The sequence below is a fragment of the Phalaenopsis equestris genome, unplaced genomic scaffold (genome assembly GCF_001263595.1).
Source record: "Phalaenopsis equestris unplaced genomic scaffold, ASM126359v1 Scaffold000711, whole genome shotgun sequence".
Lineage (NCBI taxonomy): Eukaryota > Viridiplantae > Streptophyta > Magnoliopsida > Asparagales > Orchidaceae > Phalaenopsis > Phalaenopsis equestris.
In genome coordinates, this window is record NW_018165151.1 from 234847 (window position 1) to 254025 (window position 19179).

General features: G+C 32.7%; 1 protein-coding gene across 2 annotated transcripts in view; it reads right to left on the reverse strand.

Annotated features, from left to right (window-relative positions):
- Positions 1 to 3168: 3168 nt before the first annotated feature.
- LOC110030388 (pentatricopeptide repeat-containing protein At5g15010, mitochondrial) overlaps positions 3169 to 19179 on the reverse strand; it is a 31748-nt gene continuing 15737 nt past the window's right edge. Inside the window, exon 3 of one of the 2 annotated variants that reach the window (XM_020733075.1) lies at positions 3169 to 3797. The gene's annotated coding sequence lies outside the window, so the exon portion shown is untranslated. Of the gene's footprint in view, positions 3875 to 19179 lie in introns of both variants that reach the window. The other variant, XM_020733074.1, reaches the window with a different exon arrangement.

The following is a 19179-nucleotide window of genomic DNA, read 5'->3' on the forward strand; positions in this document are numbered from 1 at the left end:
TAGTTTGTCGACTTCATTGGTCGATGAATTGATGACATGCATGTTTCCATTTACAAAGATAATTAGAGTCGGGAATGGCAAAAGGAATGAACCAGTCATTTAAGAAAAAAAAAACATATTTACCAATTAGTCTCTCTATCTCCAATGTACGGAGACTCTCGCAGCAGGCCATAAGACAGTCGCCTTGCTTACCCCACTGGTCAAAGGTGGGAGAACCACACCTTTGCGTAGCTGAACTTCGGTCTTCATGTTCGTATGCTCTTGTTGCATTGGTGACGGGAGAGCCAGCCTCTTGCAGATCAAAATTGGGGCAAGGACTAGTGCACTAGTGGTGTGCACCTTAATCCTACTTCCAACCTCACGGAGGGGCAATAAGTGAGACGACTTGATCATCTCTACCACCCTTTGCTCTTCATCACCGCTTGCTTAACCAGCTTGGTCCCCACTAGTTGGATCACTTCCCGGTCTCTTTGAGCCGACCAACCTTCCTTCAACTTTCAATCCCTTTCCAGCCGGTTGGCTCGCCTCCAGAGTTTTCTTCTTGCGATTCGACCTAGTACTCTCTGGCTTCTTCTTTTTCTCAGCCACAGAAAGGTGGAGTTTGTCAGTCAAAGCCGAAGGACCTTAATGTAGCCTCTTCGCCCACAGGTTTCTTGTTGCTCGTCATTATTGTTCTCTTTCAAAAATTGATTGGAGGATAGAAAATCCGAAATTGGTGACATAAAAAACTAACCACGACTTGTTTATAAAACACAAAATTTAAGGAGTTCAAGTATTAGAAGTATTTATTACGTAATAAATAAGTTAATATTCATTTAATTATCTTATTCTTATCACAGAGACCACTTTCAAGAAGTAAGAGAATATAAGAACTAAATAGATTCATCAAAAATACGACTGCACGAATTTCAAGGACATTACAAAATGATCCTTAAGCCAATTGAAGGCCAGTGCAGCTGAACAAAAGAATGTCATACGCCTGATCTAAAGTACACACATGTAATTAACCCTCTCAACCGTTTTTGGGATTCTTCACAAATATTGCCAATGATCTTCCAAAATCCTTTATGAAGATCTCTTGTACGAATGAGAACTACCCATCAGACTACGGTAACACACCATCTGCCTCATGATCTAAGTTCACGCTAGAAATTAGGTCTTTATTGGAGTTTTTCTCGAGAAGGCTGACCGAAGACCTTCCAGCAGGCCAAAGACCCTCTAGCCTACTGAACAATTATAAGACGATCGAATGATAGTATTAGTGGATCATTAAGGCCCCATTTTAAATAGTTATGGATATGAAAAGGTATCAATGACGATTACTAATATAAAGGATCTCAGGATCAATTACAAATATGTACAAGAGTAATGGTGCATTAATCACTTATAACGTTCCTATTAAAAAAGGGACAAATATGTAATGTAAGAGACATCCCCTATGTTCTATAAATAGGGGTTCATCTCCAAGGAGGGATAGTATTTAATTCATTCTGAGAAAACTCGTGTAATTGTGCACTCTACTCTTCTTTATTTTTCTATTCTTTTCATCCGTCTAATGCTCTGTTTCTTGAGTGTCATCCAAACGTTATTTTTGGATTGAACACATCCTTTCTTTTTCAACCTAAAAATAAAATAACGCCACGATTTTCGTAGTGTTTAAGTTGAAACAAGTCAAAATTATAATTTTCTGTATTAAAACAATAATCCCTACTTAAAATTTTAAATTCTGATAATTTCATTAATTTTCTAATTCAATTTAAATTTTGCCTTTAATCCTAGTATAATTAAGACTATTTAAAAGATTAAAAAAATGATACGGAATTGGAATATTAATTACAAGGGTATTCACATATCTTACACTCAAAACATTGCAATTACAAATATATATATATATGTATATATATATATATATCTATATATATGTATTGGAATTGCCAGCCTTATAAATTTAAATGCACCACAATCAAAACTGTATTTACATACATACGCTTGATACTTGACATTTTAATCATAAAATTAGTCTTTTTTTAAAAAAAAATTAGGAAATAAATTTATACTACTTAGGAATTTTTCGCTTAGAACTTCTGATAAATTATTATAAGAAACTTTTGAGCTTGTAATGAGGACTAAATTCTGGGTGAAACTTTTAAATGCCAACTGGAAAACTCTAAAATCATTCGAAATTAAGAAAAAAATAGACCGGGATTGGAATCAACTACAATTGAAACTACAATCTAGACTACTGGCACCATACATACCATTGTAAACATGCTTAAAATATGTTTATTTAATCATTTATTGTGTGGACAAATGCATAACAATTAATTAGAAGCAAAAAAAAAAAAAAAAAAAAAAAAAAAAAAAAAAAAAAAACATATATTTCTACAGGCTTCCAAAATCCACTCAATCGACTTAAGTTACATCAAACTATACTTAAACTTCCTCCAAAGACATCTCTCTCAATCAGATACAGACTTTATTATGGTTGACGATGATGAATTAAATGTCTCCGAAGAACCTTCACAATTTGTGGTTGGACATTCATTACTTGAGAATGAGATAAACTCCAATGAATTTGAAATTCATGACGGTGAAGGTGTGGCTGAAATGACTGCTTTGGGGGAGTATCACAGATACTATATGTGGCAGTTGATCAACCAGGTTTTATTTATTTATTAGAATATTTTTTAGACTATAGGTGTTGTCGAGTGTAAGCAGCCTATGTTATCTTTTTGAACTGATCTGTAATGATTTGTGGGTTCTGTTTTATCTATTTTTGTAAACAAATAGCTTAACCAACAGGGGCAGAATGATCATTTATCCAACAACAGCTAATAATAAGTTGTTCTGAATAAGCTACCCCTAACAGCAAGCCAAATTATTCTGATAATTTGTAGATTATCAGATTATCAGAATAATCTGTTTATCAACATATTATAAATAATCAACAGTTGCTCCAAATAGACCTCTAAAGCTTTTATCTACAAACTAACATACCGTCTCAACAACATCACAAAAAAATGCACTTCAAACAATAAAAAAAGAAAAAAAAAGTAAATTTTTTTAAATAAAACTTAATATCATGAATGAATAATCACTGAAAAAGTAATGGTTTATCTGGTGGTAGCCAGACTCGAGATGACAAAACTAAGAAATCACCCAAATTTTTAAGTGATTTTCAAATGCAGATGTAAACACTAGGAATTCTAAAATAGTTTAAATCAACCAAGTTTGTTTCCAATTGGTTTAAATCAATCCAAACAACCAACAAAATACTAAAACAATACATTCTAAATGCTTTCAACTGTTTAATTCATTTTTGTCCACTTGTCCACCATTCTCATCTCTCAATATCTTCTCCTTGTCTAACACAATCTGTTATTATTCTTTTCAACAAAAATATATGCATATAATAAAAATATGTAAACATATCAAAATATCACAAAATTTAATTTTTATTAAAAATTTAAACTTGGAAGCCCAAACTACCAACCTCAGCAAAAATGTAGCCAAGGTATTGCAGTTTTAAATTCTGGTTACACCACCCGCCGAATTTCCAAAGAAGCAGAAGCCGCAGCCATGGCTTGTACCAAATTTGATCCCTGGGAGCAGATCAGCAGTGTCTCAATGACTTGAATCGGGATGAACTGGAAGCCCTGTAAACAGCATCAATGGCGACAAATGGGGCATTTCTAATTGCCAATAAACCAGGATTTATTTCTTCTAATCTCTTCTTTATCCTTAGCTGAGGCTTAACCGGGCCAACTTTTACCACCAATTTGATACTGAAGTCTCATCTGTGTATACAGATTGGGATTACATTAGAAATGCGAGAAGATGAAACCAGACAAAACGCACGGTTATGTTCCACGTCCTGCAAAGAGATGGTGGTGATTTGAATCTCCATAAATAATATAAACAAATGAGAGAGAATTCTGGATGGGTTCATTTTTAGGATTGTTCTGTTTTTGAGTTTCATCTGCAGAATTCAACCAATCAAAATGTTTATTGGCATTCATAAAAGTGGGACGGAAGCTATTGTTTGTAAAAAACGAACGGAAAAATTTCTGTCCGGACTCTGGAGGTAGCTCTACATGCAGACTCCCAGTAATATATCACCATGTGTGCTATATCGGGCTCACCAAAAAAATATTAAAGTGAAATCGTGGACTTTGCAATAACCTCGAAATATCCTCCCAAAATAATACCGTGGAGGTTATTTCAGATTTCAAATTTATTGAAGAGAAACTCATATATTCTACTTCAATAACCCAGAAATAACCCAGAAATAACCCCGAAATAATCTCCGTAATGTTATTTCGGGGTTATTAAAGTGGAACCGTGGAGATTATTTCTAGGTTATTTTTTGGCTATTAAAGTGAAATATATAGGTTTCTCTTCAATAACTCTGAAATAACCCAAAAATAACCCCGAAATAACCTTCGCAGTTTCACTTTAATAACCACGAAATAACCTCCGTGATGTAGCACACATGACGGCATGTTATTGGAGTCCGCACGTAGAGCTACGTTCGTAGTCCGAACAAAAAATTTTTCCAAAACGATAAGGTTCGGTAATAGAACTACTTCTAAGCTTATCCTAAACCTCCTTTTACACAATTTATTTATTCAGAAATTGGTGTAAAACCTAAACCTTCCCCTTCCCCTTCCCGTCACAAGAACGGGGTTTGAGACCCAGATATAAAATAGTTGATAAGAAAAATAAAACATTGTTCCCTTGGAAAAAGCTCTCAGGATAATATACTTTAAGAACATGAAGAATTTATATAACGAAAACCTGAAAAGCAAATCTAATAACTTTTAGGTCCATCCGACATGCTGAGAATATTGTTGTACCATACATTTGTACAAACATAACATTTATCACAAAATCACCGAAATGTTAAATTATTAGATGTTAGCCAATAATCACTAGAGCTTGAGAAAGTTACATCATTGATACGCTTCATTTTTTTACTAGATCATGATTTTTATCTTTTAAATTAATATTGGTAGAGTTTTGCACTATAATTACAATAGTTGGACACTTCTTTTGTCTATTAATGGCAACAAAACCTAGTTTTACCCAATCTTACAGTCATTAGGTAGGCAAGAAGAAAATTTTCATTATTTATTGCTGTGATTTTCACGTCATAGGAATAATTTCAGAATTTAGTAACTTTTATATTAGTGACTAGGTAGGATTAAGGAACTAAGGGACCATTTGGTAGCAAGAATTGAGTTGGATTTGATTAGGATTTAGCATAAATCCTGCCAATCATAAAAAAGTGACAGATTTGAATCCTAAATTATCTCGAATCCTATTTCTCCTTCATTTTGCCTTAAATTCCGCTAGGAGGTGGATTTAATCCCGAGATGAATGAAAAGAAAAACGAGAGTAATCGAATAATAGCGAAGTGGAAAAAGGAGATTTACATGTGTGATACCTGAGTTAACTCAAATCGCAATGAAAATGCAAATATTATTACTGAAAACATAAACGGGTTACAACAAAGGCTCTTAAAACAAGAATAAAATGACAACAAACACCATCAGCCACTAAGGTTAGGACGGGAAGGTGGTGAGCTACAGCTGGACAGTGGCTAAGTTGACTGATTGGGGAGCGGCAACCAACAGTAGAAGGCTAGAGGGTTCACGGCAACAAGGGAAAGGTCAGAGGATTGTAGTAGCAGTCAGAGGATTGTAGTAGCAATCAAGGAGGTCGGCAGGGGTTACGTTAGTAAGGAGACATGGTTATGGAAATTGCAGTAGGTGAAGGGGAAGGGGAAGGGGAGTTGGCCACCAGCTAGAAGGGCGGCAGGCTATGAAAAGCCAATGGCTAGATAGAGGAACAAGCATCTGGAGGGAGGCTAGTGGCTGGATGGGGAAGTTGGTGGCTAAAACATAAGGGTACAAGACATAGGCAGTAGCAAAGCAATGGGCAGGAGGTTGGTGACAGTGACCAAAGAGGCGCCGGCAGCAAGGAGAGGGGCAGGGGATGGGGATAAGCGGAGATAGTCACCACCGTGGAGCAAGACAGTCATAGCACCACCTGTCCTCCAATATAATCCTAGCAAGGAAAACAGCCATCGTCGGCAAACTGGACTAGAAATCTGAAAACAATCAATGCTCTAGAAGGACTGGCTGGCTCTCCTAATCCCACCCTGAACCGACTAAATCGGTCCAGGTGAATAGCACCGCGCCAGTCTCCCGAAATTGAAGGGAGTTTCGACCTCATTCATTGAAGCCTTTGTCTGCCCATTGCTGGTGATGGAGGTGTTGTGATCTCCCCGGGCTGATGGCTCCTAGACGACGGCACTCAAAGCTCCTAGATCCCACTGATGACTGTCTTGGCCCCCAAAACACCAGAGGAATTTTCTCCACTTGCTAGCATACATCCATATTGATCCAACTTTCTGGGTGAGTTAGGCTACTGAACTAAACTGGGACTTCATGCCACACAGTTTCTGTTGAATCCTCCCAAGGTAATCCATGGTTGACTCAATCTAAGTTGGAGAGAGAGTAACCTAACCCTCCCAGAACAGTGGTGGCCATTACGGTAAGGAATTGATCGTGATGTCCTGAAATACTCTCTTTCATGATTGTCTCATGTCTGGAATCGGCGCCTAAATCCTATCATACTCTATGATCCCACCTACGCTTCTCGCTAGCAAGGAACCTGTGATCTCGGTTTTGGAGATGGTAGAAGGATGATACGCTTATCATATTTTGGTGAAGTAGGTGTTCTTGTATCCATTATGTCGAGCCTTGCGGTCATACTGTCGCGGTCTCCCTAGCAAAAGATGGCAAACATCCATGGACACCAAGTCGCACCACACCTAATCTTGCAGCTGGCTTTTAATCAAAACTCCACTAGATGCGTCCTGTTAATGATGACTCTATTCTCCTCCCAGCCTCTGATTCATTGCTCCACCATCTGTGTAAACGTCATGTTCTTGTTGCTCCCTCCATCGATGATGAGACTACATGTTTTTTCGTTTACAATACAACAGGTGTAGAACATGTGGCGAAGCCACTGCAAATCTCTCATATCCTCAGTATTTAGAATCAGTCAAACCATGAGAACCTCGTCCTCATCAGGTGAAAAATAATACACCACACCCTATTTTCAACTGCCTCCACATCACTAACCTCCTCCACTGAGCCCTGCTCGGTAAAAAACACGACTTGACTCATCAGGCTGTTGAAGGTGAAGTGCCCAAACCCATGGCATCTATAGCATTTTCAAGCGGGAACAGTAACAAGTGTGCTACTCTTGAGGTGTCCTGCTTATTTCTCCAACTATAGGTGGCTGCCTAAATGGTGTTGGTTGTATGCTCTGCTTTTGTTGTCTTTCTACCTTCAAAACTAAGGTCTGGATATCTCCCAATAACCAATAGGGTTGCAGTAGCACAAAGTTGCTAATAGCGGACTTCACACCTCCAAGATATCGGGCTATGGAATGTTCCTTTCACTCTACCAACTCACACTTCATCTATAACAGGTCAAACTGAGCCACTGATAGACTCTCTGATGTAGATGGTAGAGTATCAGAAATATATCCTGACGGTAATGAATAGGTATTTATTTTCTCTACATCTCCTTTCTCATCTCCCAGCTGGAAAAATTTTCACTGCCCAAAGAAGGACTAGGGTCATTAGCTCTGGTACCGATTGATACTGGAGTTAACCCAAATCAAAATGGAAATGCAAATATTATTATTGAATATTAGAGGGTTCACAACAATAACTCTTAAAACAAGAATAAAGCGACAACAAACACCAACAACCCTTAGGGTTAGGGCGGGAAGGTGGTGGGCTGGAGCTGGATAGTGGCTAGGTTGATTGGTTGGGGGGAGACAACCAACAGTAGAGGGATGGAGGGGTTACAACAGCAAGGGGAAGGTTAGGGGATTGTGGTGGCAAGGAGGTGGGCAAGGATTGAGCAACAAGGTAATAGGGTTATGGGAATTGCAACAACAAATAGGTGAAGGAGATGGGGAGTTGGCCACAGGCTAGAGGTGCGACAACTAGGAGTGGGCTATGGCAAGTTTGTAGCTGGATAGAAGAACATGCAATTGGAGGGGGGCTAGTGGTTGGATAGGCAAGTGGGCGGCTGGAGCCTGAGGCCTAAGGATACATGACATAGGCAACAACAAAGGAATGGGCAAGAGGTGTGCGACAATGAGTATAGAGGTGCGAGATATAGGCGGCAGCAAAGAGCGGTAGGGAATAGGGATAAGCAGAGAAAATCTCCATATTGGAGCAAGATACAGTCGGAATATTACCTGTCCTCAGATATAGCAGTAGATGGGAAAACAACCATCATCAACAAGTTGGACCAAAAACCTGAAAAACAAGAAATTCCCTAAAACAAATAGAAATAGCACATAAATAAAGTAGGTAAAATAGGTGTGGCCCCACCCACTTGGGCGACAAACCAAAACCCTTGGAAGATCGGTCGACCCTCCTAATCCCACCAAGAACCGTTTTTTGAGCCTTAACCAGTTCAACTGAATAGCCCTGCATCAATAACTTTTGAAGATCTTTTTGTGTTGCTATCCTATCGCTACCCTCCCAGCTAGCTCTAGTCGCGACTATACTGCGAGCATTTCGAGCATGGAGGAGGAATGGGAAAGTAGACGATGGTTTCAAGGGAAACAAAGAGACGAGGAAGTAATGTAAGCAGGGTTTGCGGACTAGATAGGGGGAGGGAGAAGATAGGTTTTGGGATTTGATATAATTTTAATTGCTAGTTTTAATTAATTTAATCAATTAATAATATATAAATTTAATCAATTTTATGAAATAATAATTAATCATTAATTAGACTAATAAATGATTAATTAATGAATAAGACTTGCTTGATAAATAATTGTGTAATTAATTCTTATTAATGATTAATTAATTAAATAAATAATTAATGAGTTATTAAAATAATTAGAAGATTTTAAGTTAAAATTAATAACTACATCACTAATATATAATATTAAATTTATATTTAAACTAAGAAACTAAATAAGTTGCCAAGCAGCTTCACAAGCTTTAATCAAATTTAACGTCTATCATACCGACTTATTTTCGGATTTAATCAAATTTAATAGTTATTTTTAGTTTTTAGGAGATATGACAGTCTTTACTAAGTTATTTTTGTCTGATATTAAATCCTAAATAAGATGTCAAATAGTTTCAAAGGATTTAATCCGATTTAAAATCTTTGATACCAAACATTTATGAAGATTTAAACATCATATGATTTATCAAATCCAAATTTATAATATAAACTAAATCCTATTTAAGATAAATCCTAGTTATAGCCAAACAAACCCTAAGTCTACTACATATTGCGGTAGGCGGTTGTCATTTATTAAGGAGTGAATGTGATATTCCTTGTTAGGGTTGTAATACTTAATTTATGAAATAATCAAATTTGAACATATCTTACAATAGATTAGATGGTAGTTTTATGAACATATTGCCCTCTCGTAGAAATAAAAATCCACATGATAATCATATTTTGTATAAATTTTCTTTCATATCTCAATTAGACAATAATTGGCGAATTGTGGCTCAATCAACTGCATTTAGAATGTTTCAATTAATCACATTGTTGATGATATATGTGTAAATAATCGTAATGCAAAACAAGTTTTACATAATAATAATATCACTTATACAATAAAAAATAAATACATGTATATATTTGAGAGGAAAGGTAATCTATAATACCCTTTTGAAAGAAATACTATTTGCTAGCTTTGTTCACTAACCAAATGAAGCAAAGTAACCACTCTATTTAAAAGGGTTGACGAAGTACCATGGGTGGTGGGTGACAGATCTCCTAACGAACCGAGGATAACTTAATGGAGATTGATAAGTTATATAAGTTATAAATGCAATTGAATATCAAGGTTAGTGAACAATTGAAAATTATTCTAAATTTCATATTCATGATAAGTTCACAAATTTCTAAAACTATTATGACATTTAGAAGTTTCATATGATTATCCAATCATAGAATTGTAGCTAAATAAACTTATTTTATCAATCACAAAAGTTCATTGATCATATTGAATGCTATATTCCAGAGGCTCTATTGTTGGATCGAAATATATCTACGTGAGATATTGCTAAATAAACTTGTTTTATCAAACATAAAATTTCATTGATCATATTGCATGCTATATACCGAAGCCTCCATTGTGGGATCGAAAGATGTCGGTGAGATATTAGAAATTCAAGTCTAGAAAATAAAAAGTTATAGAATGAAAAAATTATAAAGAGAAGCTACATGATTTTCACTTGCTCTTGATTAGAGAGTACATACTGATGTGATTTGAGTGAATTAAAATGTTTTAGATTCATTCTTTGATCTCCTATTTACAGGTTCAATTCGAATTCGACAATACACGAAATACTAGCAATTTGAAATAAAAAAAAGACATGATTAAAATTAAATAGAATGATTTCAACATTACTTGTGGAGAAAGTGTCAAGCCTTCTAGTTAATTGTTGTTGAAGTAAATATCTAACCCTTAATAAGCTTCAAGCTAGGAACAGGATCAACTGAAGAAAGGCAATATTTCTGCCAAGCTATATAGTGAGTTTTCTTGACAATATCAGTAATGAGTTCCCTTAACATAATCATTCAAAACGTGTTACTTTAAGCAGCTTGATTGAGTTCTTCAGTATGCCCTCTTTCCTGGCAAATTCACCTAAGAGGTGAGTTGATATAATCAACTATCATAGAATGCTTATGTGGATGATTTAAGGCTTTTAGCAAATTAGTTGAAGTTAGTAATGACTTGCTAAATCTGGTTCATAATGGCAATATAATTTAATCAACTTGACATGAGTGACAATTAGAAAATATTAATCTCCCAACGGACTCGACTCTCTAAATAAATTAGAAAAAAAATAGAATGAAGCTTCTCAAAATAAAACTCAATCTTGGTGTCCTGACCCGATCTGAAACTTAGAATTAACTATAGCGGTAATAGACGGTCGGACAGTGATAATCATGCTTCTATTTTCACTTTCTATTATTAATATTTTATAATCCAAAATAATTTGAAAGAGCCACAAACAAATTTAAATAAAAATCGGTTGAGATTTACATTTCTTTATGTTGACGACATTACCTTTTCTTGCGTTCAAATACAAACCCATATCTTAACTTGAAATTGTTAGTTTATAATAAAAGTGAGCAATTAACAACCAGTGAATACTCATAATCTTAAACTATAGTAACATAATGAAAAAGAAAAGTGTATGCATGCTAGTTAAACTTTTAATAAATTAATATAATAGCATATGATAAATTTTTTTATGAATATGGTCGATCAGAATATTTCAAACATTTATTGTCATATGTTGTCATATATATATAAATAAATAAATAAAATACACACACACACACACACACACACACACACAAAGCGTCACAGTAACTCCATCTAAACTTAAATCAATTAAGATACATTAATATTAATATTTTTTTTCAATTAAGTGCATGAGTACATAGTGTGCTCGCGGTATCATAAAGTCATGAGCTCCATCATAATCAATCAACCATATGGATAGATACTTTACAATCATTATCTATTAATGATCATTTCATTCTCAATTGTTTAACATATCTTTCATACAATACACTCGATGAACAACCCGAACTCGACTCAATTAAGACTTGATCATGTTCGTTTAAATTAGTAAATAAACAAGCTTAAACAATTTTTAAAAGCACTAAATTTAAATGAACTAAATAGGAACATGGTTGAACTTGTTCATTTATGTTCACAAACAAAGCCGTATATTATTTTAGTAATTCGTTAAATACTCGATATTAAGCTTGATGATAACTCGTATCATATATAATATATTATTTAAATAAAATTTAATTAACCATAATTTATTTAATTATAGATTTAATAGAAATAATATTATTATATCAAAAATATTTATTGATTAATTATTAATTCTATATTTATTTTATTAAAATTTAGGTATTATATGTGAAATTACATAAAACTTTTTTTGCATGTATGAAATTCCTCTTCAAATTAACATTAAACCTCCGCAAACCTCACTTTTCCTTTGCCCTTTCACAGTTTTTCATCTCCCGATTTTGTCAAAAACATATGAAATCCTGAGTTGTCAAGGTGTGCAAGCATCAAAGGCAACAATGAGATCGTGATGTGCAAGGATCTCTGGAACTCTATTCATTAGTATATCTTTTCTTTTTCACTCTACTTATAAATCATGCCCAATTAAAAAATAGTGTTGATAAGTGCAGTACAATCATAAGCAAGTTACATATGATTAAAGATAAGAACGTTGCAACAACTCAATATTAAAGACCAACTATAAAATTGTCCAAAAATGATATAAATATGGGAAGTACATCACTATAGAAAAAAAAAATACCTACATCTGAATGTGGGAGTTTGGTGCAAACTTGAAAGTGTGATTATACTATACATGAGTTATCTTTCGGTTTTATAGAGTTTATAATCGATAAATTAACGTGCAATCAGACTTCTAAAATTTTTTATTGATTTTTTATATGAAAATCTTGATATTCATTTGAATTTTTAACTTGTTTAGCTCATTTAAATACTAGTTCACTTGTCATAAACAAATCAAATACAAATTAAGTTCAAAAATTAAAAAATTTAAATAAGTCAAGCTTAAACAATATATGAAAGCTCAAGCCAAAAAATAAATTTTAATTACACCAAGCCAATTCTGAATTATGATATACTAAGCTCGACTCAACTCAACTTGGCTCAATTACAGCTCTAGTCATACTATATCGTTACATATCTATACTATGTTATATACAACTATCAGAAGAGCACCGTCTAAAATTATATTAGTTAATGTACATCAACATCAATAAATTGTTTCAATTATGTGCACGGGTGTCATAGTGTTTTCGTTAGTACCATAAAACGACGAACTCTGTCATAGTCAATCATGCACATGCAACCATACTAACACAATATCTAATAATGATCATTTCATTCTCAGTTGTATTAAAACCAATATATTTGTATAACATTCAATATTTATAATAATTTAAAAAATATTGAAGACACACATCATATCTATAATATGAACAAAACTTCAATAGTACTCATAAATCATGAGTATGTAGTGATATCAATATAGTAACAATAAATGTATTTGATCTAAAAGAAGAAAAAATATTATCAAAACAGAAGAACATTAGTACTCACATTATTCAGCTAACTAGCCATCAACCTTCATATAACCTTAAACTCCAACTCTTATAAATTGGCACCTATAATACTAATGTTCTTCTGGTGATGTGCAAGAATTCATATTATTAAATTTAAGTATGATTAAATAATCATTATCTATTTTAATTTCACGATTTTGCTTAGTTATTGAAATTTAACACATTATTTTGGTTTAATTAATAATCTTATAACTTCTAAATCTTTATTTTATTTTTTAGAATTAGTCAACTTCCTAATAAAAATATCTCAATAAAATTTTATTCCTAAATTCATAATTATATTTACTAATTAAATCATTAACCTTTAATAAGTTATTGCAAATATTATTTTTATTATTATAATTATGTTTGTTTTAAATTATAATCCATATTAGTCTTTTCAAATTCAATATTTTACTTCATATTATTATCAGTAAATTATAATAACATATTTTGACTCATCTCTTCATAATATTGTAGGTTCTAAATATATTTTCTTATAATTTCTTAATATTTTCATGTTATAGAAAAACAAACTAAGAATACTATTTAGTAAATTATTTTATTTTAGGGAACTCATATCTTTTTATTAATATTTTCTCCTTATTTTCTTCTTACGACTTCATTTTATTTAAACATGTATCACACTCATGTTATGACTCAATACCTTGCAATTTATTATTATTATTATTATTATTATTATTATCGTTGTTAAATTAATTATTGCTTAATAGGACACAATGGAGAAAAAAGATTCATGTAGCTGAACCCAAATAGTGGGATTAAGGCTTTGTTGTTGTTGTTGTTGTTGTTGTTGTATAAATAAATATGTTTATAGGTATAAATCAAATTTTAATATTTACACATGAAATACATTAATAAAATTACATAACATTACCTTAAACAACTTGGTTCCCTCTTATATAATAATTCGATTCGACACTCTAACACCCTAAGAAAGCCACACACATTTTGTCAGGCTTCTTGACATTAATTAACATAATAAATTTTAATTAAAATTATAATCTTTAATTTAAATACAAAAATCCCATGCTTACCTTATTTCACTGCTCCGCTTGGTTCTTCCAAATGTGCCTCATCTCCACTTCTTTCACATGGTTTGGTTTCTCGCCCGTGCGACACTCCTCTTCCTTAGCATAGAATACGCTCAGAACCGCTTCTTCTCCTTCAATTCGATCATGAGTGGACCCTCTCTTCCACCGCAACGATAGATGCTCGATAGATTTTTTTCCTCCCTTCGCTTCTCACATACAAAGTCCCCAGAGAGCTGCCTCCCTTATTCCTCTTTGTGTGAGACATCCCCCCCATTCACGATGTAGCTCGCACAACAACAATGCACGTAGAGCTTCAGTTAGGGATGTGCATGCAAGGCGCAATTCCTCTCCTTCTCAGCTAGGGTTTGAGAGCCCTTTCTTCTATTTCTTTCGTACAATAAATTCTTTGCACAATAAATATTTCTAATCAGTTCGATTGAGCGATCGTTAAGAAGAAACTATTGAGACAACAATTGATTTAAATCGACAGTCCCGAAAAAAATCATTATTATTATTTTTTTTAGTTTTTATTTTTTTAATTTTTTATTTTATTTTAATTTATTTTATTTTATCAGTTATTACAAGCTCTCTTATAAGAATTTTATCCTTGAAATTTATATATCATTGTCTGCTTATGATTAAATTATTTATATTAACTTTCTTAAATTATATATTAGAATTTTATGTTAACTTTCTTAAATTTTATATTAGAATTTTATGTTAATTATCCAATTGATTCCTTCAATAAGATTCACATTATTTAAAAATAAACCACGCTCTGATGACATTGTTGTCACGATCCAACCCTGGTTTGAAATTAACAAAGACAAGAATAGACGCTCAAACAGTGATAACCATACCTTTATCTTCATTTATATTACTTGCATTTTATGATCCAAAACAATTTTAAACAGTCACTAACAAATTAAAAAAAAAATCTATTGAGAATTACCTTATTTATTTTGATAGTGTTACCTCTTCTTTCGTTCAAATTCTAATCCATGTCTTAAACCTAAAAATGTTAGTTTAAAATAAAAGTGAACTCTTGAAAGCCAGTGAATACTCATATTCCTAAATTATGATAATAAAAAAGAAAACAATATGCATTTTAGTTACATATTTAATAAATTTGTATAAAATCATTTGACAATTTATTTTTATGAATATGATTGATCAAGATATATCAAAATTTTTACCAGGTCATAATATATTATTTTCATATCTATATCATTTTATATACAATCATCACATGAGTACCGTCTTAAATTATACCGATTATTTTGACAATTTATTTTTATGAATATGATTGATCAAGATATACCAAAATCTTTACTATGTCATAATATATCATTTTCATATCTATATCATTTTATAGAGTATCGTCTTAAATTATACCGATTATTTTGAAAATTTATTTTTATGAATATGATTGATCAAGATATACCAAAATCTTTACTATGTCATAATATATCATTTTCATATCTTTATCATTTTATGTACAATCATCACATGAGTACCGTCATAAATTATACCGATTAAGATGCATCAATATAAGTTTTATTATTCTCAGCTGTATAACAGTCAATATACTTATACAATATTTAATATCTATAATAATTTAAATAGTGTTGAGAACATATCATTTATATAATATGAACAAAAAATTCAAAAGAACTAATAAATCATGACAATACAATGATATTAATATAACTATTGTAACAGCAAATGCATTTATTCTAGAAGAACAAAAATATTATCTAAGCATAAGAAAATTAATACTCTAAATAAGAAAATTAATACTCTACTAGCATTAACCTTCATACACCCTTAAACTCCAACTCTTATAAATTAGCACCTATAATATAATAAGAGTTCATATTACTAAATTTTATTATCGTTGAATAATCTTTATTTATTTTAATTTCACTATTTTTAATTAGTTATTATTATTTAATACATTATTTTAGTTTAATTGATAACTTCTACATCTTTATTTTATTTTTTTGAATTAGTCTACTTCCTATGTAATATATCTCACCAAGATTTTATTTTCTAATTCATAAATTATATTTGGTTATATCCTTAAAATTTAATAAGTTATTACGAAAATTACTTTAATTATTATAATTATGTTTGCTTTCAATTATCAACAATATATATTTAGTCTTTCTAAGTTCATTATTTTACTTCACATTACTATTATTAAATTATGCTCACAAATATTGAATCATCTCTCCATAATATTAAATAGTATTGAATCATCTGATTTTAAAGAATTTTTTTATAATTTCTTAATATTTTCATGTTATATTAAAAATTTCAAAAAATATTATTTAGTAAATTATTTTATTTTAGGGAACTTATATATTTTTATTAACATTTTCTCCTTATGATTTCATATAATTTAGAAATGTATCATACTCAGGATTTGATTCATTACCATGCTATTTATTCTTATTTTGTAATTAATTTAATTATTCAAAATCTATGATAAATATGTTTATAAATATAAATAAAACTTTAAGATTTAAACATGAAATACTTATAAATAAAATTACATAAAATTACCTCAAATAAGTTGCCTCACTCTTAAAGCATTGATCGAATCGACATTCTAAAGCACTAAAGAAATCGCACGCATTACGTTAGGCAACTTGACATTAATTAACAAAGTACTTTCAATAAGAATTATAATCTTTAATTTAAATAGAAAAAATCACAATATTACTGTATTTCATTGCTCGACTTGGTTCTTCCACATGCAATTCGTTTCCAATTCTTCCTTCGCAAGGGTTCCACTTCGCACCCGCACGAAACTCCTCTCCCTTAGCACAAGATACACTCGCAACCTTTTCTTCTCCTTTGGTTCGATCGCACGCAGATGCTCTCTTCTACCACAAGCAAAGTTGTTCGATAAATTTTCCTTCGCCCCTCACATGTGAAGTCCCCAAAGAGCCACTTCCCATCATACTCTTCACATGAGACATCACCCCCTCTCATGGCGTCGCTTGCACAACAATAATGCATACAAGCCTTCAATTAGGTAAGTGCAAGCGATGTTTGATTCCTCTCCTTCGTTGGCTAGGATTTGAGAGCCCTTTCTTCTGCTTCATTATTCTTCTTCCTTCACACAATAATTTTTTCTTCTTCATCATCTTCTTCTCTATCTCCATCTTTTGCTCCCTTTTTGTTCCATCATTCTCACTCTCAATTTCTTCCCTTCGGTTTAAATGAGCGATACTTAAGAAGAAACGGTTTAGGCGACAATTGATTCGAACATACAAAGATCCCATAAAATTCATTTTTTTAATTCAATTTATTTTATTTTATTTTATTTTATCTTATTTTTCAGTTATTACAATTTGCGAGTTGGCATGTTGATAGTAATTAATTACATGGATTTAGTTAATATTTCATACGCGCATGTCAGCATCACTAAAAAGCTTAACCATTCACCTTGGGTTCATTTAAAAGTTATGCCTTTATTCTTCTTCCAAATTCACCATCCAAGCATTATTAACTTCCTTTTTAAACTTGACCATGCATCAGTTTGCTCGAATCTCTTGTTGATATTCCACTAATGTCCGTTCAGCATAATGTCATTAGCATATCAACATGTTTGTTGCTAACTTCCTAGTTGATGCCCTCCTTACAACTTGTGTGTATTCTTCATTAGTCATGTGTTCCTCATCAGGCCACCCTTCAACAAATTTGTTGTGTTGTGCTCTAGAACAGCTGACACGCTCATGCCTAGTTTGCCTTGTCCAACCATTGCTCGTCCTTCGACAACAAGAATTGTGTCAATATTAAGACAAGTTGTCCTAAAAAGTAAACTTCAAATTGCCTAACTTCTAGGGCATCTACAAATGATTTTGCTAGCAACTTGACACCTTGCCAACTTTATGCTTTCTAGCTATTTGGATAACTTATCCGTTTTTTAATTTCTCCTTGCTGTCATGCTTAATTGGTTCTCTCACTCCTTGTCTCTCCCATAAGATGAAATGATGAGTCAACCTGCCTCCAAAGCGCTCTACCAATTGTTATCGAACAGACCAAATGCCAATTTTCAATTTCCTTTGCAATGTTTCTATTTGTTGGCCTTAAGGTGAACATCTGTTTGCAACTCATCCCTTGAGTCACGTGCAATTCCAGCTTTCCACTCCATTACCGTTCCTCCTTTATGCAAAAAAAGAATGGAAACAGAGGAAGGTAGGTTTGTCACCTAGCATTGGCATTGCAAAAGTCGAGGCCCATCAATCTTTACCTTTCACTCTCCCATGTCTCACTGTACTCCATAGCCTTTTTGGAGACACAGAGAATGTCAACTCTTTAGCTCTATCTAAACTTCCTCTTTAAATTCCCTTGAGTTCACAATTTTTTAAGTTCCCGAGTTCAATTGTTTGACTCTTCAACTTTTGAAGTTTCTCAATAGTTTCTTAATTTCTTGATTATAGTTTTAAGAGTCACTTCAACCGACTCTCACTATCTTGATCTTGCTTAGTACAACAGCAGACTGATGCATGGTCCTCGACTTTTGTTCACAGATCTCTTACAGGTATTTTCTGTATAATACCATCTTTTCTCTTGCATGTTCAAAATTACCACACCTGACAAGCCTTCTTAAATATTCATCCTTCAGATAGGACAGACTGGCCAAGTTTTCCCGCATATAGCCTCTTAAAACTCTTCGAGATAGGCATTAGAGCCCAACTTAAAAGGTTATAAAATCCGCCACATGGCAAGCACTAGCCACTCTAGCTATCAAACAATTCAGAAGCCACAACCTGTTGGTCACTCTTACACCTATTAAACCTAAAAATCATAATCCACTCTATCAACAAAGTTACAAGCCCTTAAATCATGAACTAGAAAACATACGGGAG